We start from the raw sequence: 8,645 nt of genomic DNA, 5'->3' as shown, positions 1-8,645 counted from the left end.
TTGGGCCACTTCTTTTGTAAGCACCAAAGATCAGCAGCACTTGACGGGGAAGCTCAGGTTGGGTGGGGCGGGGACTGATATAATCAGCTGAGTGGCTTGAAATTTTGCGCATGAACCTAAAAGCCTGAACCAAAGGAGGGAGCAAGGGAGATGTAAGTCAGTACCAGGACGTCTCTGAAATCTTGATGAAAAATCTAACCACAGAGCAAGTGCATTACTCTGGCTAGAGTTGGCAGGATGCCTAAAATAAGGGGCAGGGTGCTGAGAGCAGGGGCAGTGGGGTGAGGTTTGGCTTGGTTTGGTTTTCATTTCCGGAAGATTTTACTTAAGTCATTAGATGTTGTAATGTTATATTGAGGAAGAAGGATTTTGTAAAAAGAGAAAGGAATCTGCTGGAAAAACAAAGAGAGGGATATACGGAGAATGAGAATCCAAGAGATCCAGAACCCAGAGGAAAAGAGATGGAGAGAGGTGCTGGAAGCAGAGAGAGACTGAGAGAGAGACAGCAGGAGGCAGGGGACAGGAACTTTCCTTGCCTTTGTTCGTTTTTTTAACATTTGGGATGTCAAAATGGAACTCTTTGTGCCTCTCCAGATTAGTGTGCTGTACTTAAACCCATTTAATTACTATGATGGATTGCATACTTGCCACCGAACGCCTTGTTCTCACTTGCCCTAACTACTAATGGGCTGTAAGCATGGCCTTTAAAAAAGGAAGGTTTGATGTGGATTTGTGTTCACCGATGTTAATGGCAGGCAGGAGGTAGACCAGCTGCTGTGTGCCAGTGACTCAGTGCATTGCCCTGGCCTGGCCCGGTTCAGCTGGACAGAGGGCACGCACCCAACTGCGTGCAAATCCAGGCTTTTCTCATGCAAAGAAACATCTCCAGGAAAAGGGAACATTTATAGCAGGGGCAGAAAGAGCTCCGGTTATTGTTTCATGCGCAGTTGAGTCCTAGGGGACTCTTTCAGGCGATGAGCAGCTTCAGCTGCAAATAACTAAACAGCTGTAAAGGGAAGGAGCTGAGGAGGTAGGGAATGAATGAGCTCTGAGCAGTAAGAGTTACAGCATAATTAACTCCCAGACGGTCTCATCGATGGTACAGCAGGGCTGTACAACCCAACCCAGAGCTTCCACCCCAGATAGAATTAAAGTTTAATTCAGTGTCAAAGGGGCACTAGAAAAAAAGCCCAGCACAGGACAAGAGGGAGCAATCAAGGAATTTCACAGAGAAAGGGTCATGCAGTGGCCACGCCCTCCTGCATAGATTGCCCAGTGGGCGGGTTTGAAGGTGAGACTGTTCGAGTGTCTGAAATAGACCTAAGGAAGTCTGAGTCTGGGCCTTTTGGGAAAGAAAATGATGGAAATATCTGCCTGATGCCTGGAGAAGCTATTTGTTTTGACTACTGCTATTGCTATTTTCCTTAAGGTTAGAGCCCACAGGACTGAAAAACCAGTGCCCTGAACCAAGAAAAAGTTTTCTCTTCCAGCAGCTGGGAAGCCCTGTGGTTTGGGCCCCCACTTGCCACCTTGGTGTTCCGCACTCAGGACAGGGAGACCGGGATCACTGGCTTATCTTGTGTATTTAATGCCCCAGGCAGATCATTGTTAACATCCCCCATCTACTCAACAAAATCATTTTCATCAAAATCTTGAAATAAAATTAAAAATAGCATGGCCAGAAAAGCCAGTGAAAATTTCAGAGGCACTGAAAATGTTCCTTTACACTTTGTATGTATAATTTGCCAGTAAAAAAAAAAAAAAATACTGTATGTGCGTAAAAAAAGCACTTTTTATTCAAGAATTTTATCTCCAACTTAGTCTGAACTTTGATCCTTTCTTTACAAGACACTATAATATTATTTCCTGTAAAGAATCATCCAGTAACTTCTAAGTAAATTTTAATAAAATTAAAATGTCTGCAAAAAGTACAAGTCAGATAACTATGAAATGATATCACTGTGGTGACATTTTATTTACTGGATTCATTCTTTCATTTAAAAACAATCATGATTGTAAAAGAAGAGCACACATTCAGTAAGATATTTCACATATGAACTAAAATTTACACTTAACAACAACATGCTACCCCAGGGCTACTAATGTCATTGTTTCACATTTCAAACAGAGATAAATACTCAAAATACTCACAGAGAATGACAGAAAGGATGTAACCCAAATTCCGTTTCTTTACCTTTTGCAGTGATCATTTACCTCAAATCCAGTGTTTAAATGCAGGAATGTGCCGTACAGTTCAGGGAATTGGACGTCAGGGAAACAGTCCCCGTGTGATGTAAGCTTAAATGATTCCAAACCTTTATGAACTTGTTCGTGAAATAAAAGCGTGTAGCTTATTCCCACAAAACTAGGAATTCTCTGAATTCACTTTCATATAAAATATAATGTGTATTGAAGGAAACATAATAAAAATGTGCTGATTTGAAGCTTACACATAGCATTAAAACCCAACAATAACCACAGCTATTGCTTCAAATTTAGATCATTAAAAACTGTTTTCAGGGAAGATATGTTATCATGACATTATTTAGAATCAGGAGCACATGGTGGTAATGAAAAGCAAATCCCATTTTAGCTGGTTTTATAATTGTTTTTAAATTCTTCAGGCATTTACACCCCCTGTTGCTGGCATCGGGGTGAACCTCTTGCACGGCCCCACCCTTATATGCCTCTGCCATGACCCCATGACCCCATGACCCATGACCCCAGCCTCGGGGATCATCTCAGTTGGGGCAGCTCCAGGCATCTGCAGTAATCCATGACCAGAGTAAGGAGGAAAGGTAGTGGGCAGGAGTCACATCATGGAGGCGATGCTCTGTGTGAAGCCCACCACCAGGCATTTCCACTCACAATGGCTCCTTCCTGCTTCCCAACAACTGTTCACACGAGGGGTTCTGATCCCAGTATCTGGAAATGAGGAAAAACAGATGACATGAAGCTCAGTGGCTTGCTCATGGCACAAATGGCAGAAAATGGATTAGAACCCAGATGAGGCTAGGGACAAGGCTCACCTGAAGGTGAGCACCATAGATTCTGTGGCACCCCTAAGGACATGACTTAGAATTCCCTGACCATGCACAGATGCAGAGAAGACATGCTGAGGGTCCCACTGCTCTAGTTAGAACAAACTCACCTTTCCTGCGCTCTCTCCCGAATTCAAGAAAGTCACCCTTTGAACATCATTGAACCACTAAACCTATGCCAACAAAGGGCTTCCATTTGATTCAAGGAGGTAGAGAAAATTTATCCAAATTTCTGGACCTCTTTTTTTCTTCTTGTCTCTTCTCTTTTCTTTCCTTCTTCCTTTCTTTCTTCCTCACTGTTTCTCTCTCTCTCCCTCTGCCTGTCTTTCTCTCTTTCCTTCTTTTTTCTTACTTTTTAAATGTACTTCCTCACTAAGCTCTGTATCTTGGGTAAAACTGCTGGAGCTATCACATTAAGTTCCAGAGAATTTCTCACTGGGGACCTTGCATGTTACACATAGCTCCAAAGAGCTGATGGACTCAGTGTTGACTTGGCATCTAGCAGTCTCTGCTACAAGCCAGGTGCTGGCTCCCAACCTAATAGCTTTATTACTAACACTCAGGGGAACATCTTGCATCTCTCTTTCTTCTTCCTCCTACATTAAAAAATGATAATCTAGGGGCGCCTGGGTGGCTCAGTTGGTTAAGCGACTGCCTTCGGCTCAGGTCATGATCCTGGAGTCCCTGGATCGAGTCCCGCATCGGGCTCCCTGCTCAGCGGGGAGCCTGCTTCTGCCTCTGACCCTCCCCCCTCTCATGTGCTCCCTCTGTCTCAAATAAATAAATAAAATCTTTAAAAAAAAAAAAATGATAATCTAGCTCTCCATAAGTCCTGAGTATGGCTGAGGTCTTGCCTATTGGTTAGTATTGATTAGTATTCCTTTATAGCTGGCATAATATTCTCCCTAGAGGGTGCATATTTCAATTTCCAGAATCAGGTCACAGAAAGCTTTGGATCACAGAAGTGTAAGAGTTGACAAAAATGAACTTGTAATCATAGTCTCTCTTCTCCTTTCCACTTCCAGGGAGAGCTATTTTGTCTCCTATTGTCTTAGTCTTGAGTCTGACCAGGAGCAACAAATAAAACACTGGCCACCTCGGACTCCTGGGAGAAGGGCTCCTCCCCACTCACTAACAGGACAAGGATGGTCTAGTGGGAGAGTACACGGGGCCTGGCACAGGGCAGAGCCTTCCCTGAGCTTTGTCTCCTCTGGAGGCACACCCTTGAGAGATTTCATAGCAAAGAGACAGGTGAGTGAGGAAGGGGGAGAGTAATGGAGGGCTTCCTCTCCATCCATATACCAGAAGGATGGGTGTTATACCATTATTTTCCTCTTTACTAGCTTACCTATCCAAAACGCATTGGGGTCGCCTGGGTGGCTCAGATGGTTAAGCATCTACCTTCGGCTCAGGTCATGATCCCAGGGTCCTGGGATGGAGCCATGCGTCGGGCTCCCTGCTTGGCGGGGAGGCTGCTTCTCCCTTTCCCTCTACTATTCCCCCTGCTTGTGCTCTCTCTGTCAAATAAATAAATAAAATCTTTAAAACAAAACCAAAACGCATTGGAGGGAAGCAAACATCTTCAGAATAACGAAAGCATATCAGGTCGGATTAGGTTCAGCTGCATATAGCAGAAGCCCAAATAAGTGACATCAATATACACGTTTATTTTCCGCATGTAAAAGAGGTCCTAAAGTGGGCAGCCCAAGGCTGTAATGGCAGCTCCACAGTCATCAGGGACCCAGACACTTTCTACCTTTCTTCTCCATCAGACTTAGCCATGCTTGCATCTTCAAGGTGACCTCATGATTCAAGATGGCTGTCGGAATGCCAGCCACCGTCTTTACTTTCTGAGACAGAAAAGGGAGGTTAGAAAAAGGGCAAAAGGAAACCACTCCCAGCTGAGGCAGCATTCTTAAACATTTCTAGAAGCCCTATCAACAACTCCTACTCACAGGAGACTAGGAGTTATATCTCTTTATCTAGGCACATCACACCCAGAAAAAATTCAAAGCTCTACTGGTGAGGAAAAGGGGAGACTCAGTGTTGAGTTGGCATCTAGCAGTCTCTGCTACAAGCCAGGTGCTGGCTCCCAACCTAATAGCTTTGTATACATTACCCTGCTTCTTCCTCAAAACACCTCTACTAGACTTAATGCCAGCAGAGTTAGGGAAGTCTTAGGAATTATCAAGCCAACAACCCAATTTTATTTTAATGAACATGGGAATAGAGCTTTGGCATTTATAGACCTTCCCACAAATATCATTTATTTCTCAAAAACAATCCCCCCCCCCCACCCAGAGGTAAAAAGTATTAACTTGATTTTTCAGAGGAGGAAACGAAGATCTTGAAAGATTTAAGTGATAGGTTCAAAGTCATGTAGCTAGTTAGAGGAAAACTGGTACTAGCACTCAGATCTCTGACACCTGGCCCCATATTTTTCCATGTCTTTTTAAACAGAAATTTAAAGTACAGAAAAGTTCAGAGAATATTACAAATGTTTAGCCACAACTCAGAATTAACAAATATTGAATTTTTGTCATTTTGCTTGAGAATTTTTTTCTTTTAGATTAAAAAAAAATTAATTGAAATCCATTTTGTACCCTGAGGGCTCCCCAGAGATAATCAATATCAATTTGGTGGGTATCCTCCTGGTCCATACCTTTCCATTTTAACTTCTGATATGCATCCATAAATAAGTTGTTTTTGCAGGTTTTTTTTCACCCAACATGTTTTTTGAGCTCCATTAGGTTAATGCATGAAGTTCAGTCATTTTAATTGCTATGTGATATTCTGTTATATAAACATACAGTGCATTCTATTTATTCATTTCCATTTTCCTACTATATATATTTAGTGCTTACTCAATAAGCATATGGGGAAGTGTTCTAGGAGTTTTTATGTATTAGCTTCCTTAATCTTCATAACAAATCCACGTGGAAGGGTTGTTATAACCCCTGCTGGACATAATGACGAAACTAAAGGAACAGACAAGGGATTTGCCCAAGGTTTCACAGCCAATAAGCAACAGATCCAGAATTCAACCCCAGAGGAGTTGAATCCAGAGCCCCTACCCTTGACTTCTAGTCTACATTACTTGAGCCTACTGCTCAGGCATCTTTACCGTACAGCCATCCCTGTTGTACAAATACTGTCCCCAGAGCCTGCCATCCCCTGGTAGGACTCTGCTTGAGTCTATGGCCAGCATGTGTTCTGACTGATTGGTGCCTAGACCTACTTTATGGCTAAGTATTTTGAAAAGCATGCCCATTCTTAATTGGCTAGACACTTAGGTTGTTTTCAATTCTTCACCCCTACAAAAAAGAGAACCTAGAAATAGACATGCTGAGTAGATTATATGCATCGAAGGTTTTACTAAAAACTACTGATTGCTCTTGATCATTGGTTATACTAATGAACTAATAAACTATATTAATACGCTAATGTAATTTGTGTATTCCTCATGAATATTATATACCATCAGTCTTCTTAATTTTGCCAGATTGTTGCATGTGAAGTGGTATCTCCTTGTCTTTATTTGCATTTTGCTGATTACTTGTAAGGTAGAAAAGGGTTTTTTTATAAGTTTATTAGCCATTTAGATTTGGTCTGATTTGAATTACCTTTCTCTTCTCTTTGCTCATTTTTAAAGTAGCTTCTATTTTCTTCTAAGTATTTTCTTTTTTAAAATATGGTTTAGACATTCATCTTCTGGCCATTATATCTGGTACCAATTCTCCACACCACTTCTTACCTCTGGCCCCATCTCTGTCTTCTGTCGTATAGAAGTTTTTAGTTCAATATAGTCAAATCTATATATCTTTTTCTTTATAAGATACATTTTTGCTACTTTAAAGAAACCCTTCTCACTTTAGAGGTAGTGAAGAAATTCTCTGTTTTCTTCTAATTGTTTTATAACTGTGTTTCTTGAATTTATTTTTCTGTATGGTATGAGGAAGGAATCTAGTTGAACTTTTTTCTACTTGGAAATCATTCCAACACCATTAATTTATTTATTTATTTATTTTTTTTTTTAAAGATTTTATCCATCCATCTGAGAGAGAGAGAATGAGAGAGAGCACATGAGAGGGGGGAGGGTCAGAGGGAGAAGCAGACTCCCTGCCGAGCAGGGAGCCCGATGCGGGACTCGATCCAGGGACTCCAGGACCATGACCTGAGCCGAAGGCAGTCGCCCAACCAACTGAGCCACCCAGGCGCCCCAACACCATTAATTTATTAAGTTACCTTTTCCCCACTGACTTTTTAGTACCACTTCTAGCATAAATGACCAATGTCTGTATATACACAATCTGTTTCTCAGTTTTCTATACTATTTCACTGACCTATTTCTCGATTCTCAACTTTCTTTCAGTTTAATTCTCTGGCTTAAAAATAATGCATGTCTGAGCCTAATACATTCTATCTACTCTAGTAATTTTTATGGTCCTGATGCTGAACACAAGCCTAAAAATTTGGGAAGTGCCTTACAGTTCTTTAGGAAGGTAGGCTAGAAGGCATATGGTCTCTTTGGTTTCCATGTTGGAGATTCCACTTGCACTTCTGAAGGATCTAGGTATTTGGAGTACAGAAGAAGGAAAAATAAATTCTAAGGGTAGTGAGTAAAAAGGAATGAGTCTTGATTTCTGCATCCTCAGAGATACCCCACTGTTGATACCATCCTCTAACATCTTCCAAGTAAATCTCAGTGACCACACATCATTCATAATCATCATTCTCATTAATTTAGGTTGACCAGATATCCCAGTTTTTGAAATGACAGATATATAAAGAAGACTGGGAAAAAAGTCATTTCCAGAGCTTAGAGAACAAATTTTTAAATTGCATTGCTTTTTGTAAATGACTATCCAAATTATATAATGATCTGTAGTTTATTTTCCAGGGCTTGGCTGTCTGTATATATTTATAGTATATAATCTGACTTGGGAAGAATTCCCCTCTAGCACAGTTACAAACACTGTGGACAGAATGTGAGGATGGATCAATGTCCTGCACACAACACTGAAGTAAAAAGAGTAGAAAAAAAATAGATCCTTCATGGCAATCCCAAGATTGGCTATAGCAGTATCTCTCCTCTGCCTGAGAAACCCGACTCAGGCCTGGGGTGGGGAGTGGAGGTGGGAGTGGGAAGGAACTGGCATCACATGGAGCCCAGCTTTCGACCATCACCTTAACCCAACCATAATGGTTAAAAACACGAACATATTCTTAGTTAATGCTAAGATCAGAGGGAGGCCTGGTAAAAGTTTTTAAACTCAAACCACCAGCTTTATTTTTCATATTCTATAAACCACAAAGTACCTGATCTGTAGAATTTTAAAGCTCCCGCAAAAGACTCCTGCATGGTAGCTTCAAGAATAAGCCATAGTCCAACCAGAATATTGTTTTCAATACTAGAATGTATTTTTCCAGACAAATTGACTTTCATGGGCCAGTGGAGGTTGTGGGGGGTAGTGGGGAGAAGGAATTTCTAAAGACATGCTAACTTTCTGGTTCTGCTGGTGAAGTTGCATAAGAAATGGCAGGATAGTAATTGCATGAGCCAACATTTGAAATTCATTCTATATTTTCTGATTATACCTCCTT

The 8,645-nt window shown here is 41.3% G+C and overlaps 1 long non-coding RNA gene across 2 annotated transcripts in view; it reads right to left on the bottom strand.

Annotated features, from left to right (window-relative positions):
- Positions 1 to 1,956: 1,956 nt before the first annotated feature.
- The window catches only part of LOC145722680 (uncharacterized), a 54,550-nt gene continuing 47,861 nt past the window's right edge, over positions 1,957 to 8,645 (bottom strand). For both annotated transcript variants that reach the window (XR_014147124.1, XR_014147125.1), the window contains 2 exons: positions 7,530 to 7,610; positions 1,957 to 2,925 (listed from right to left, as the gene is read on the bottom strand). This is a non-coding gene — a long non-coding RNA (uncharacterized LOC145722680). The remainder of the gene's footprint in view (positions 2,926 to 7,529; positions 7,611 to 8,645) is intronic.

Source organism: Leptonychotes weddellii, chromosome 7, assembly GCF_054177405.1.
Source record: "Leptonychotes weddellii isolate Sample4059 chromosome 7, ASM5417740v2, whole genome shotgun sequence".
Taxonomy (NCBI): Eukaryota; Metazoa; Chordata; class Mammalia; order Carnivora; family Phocidae; genus Leptonychotes; species Leptonychotes weddellii.
This window is presented reverse-complemented; position numbering and strand designations above follow the sequence as displayed.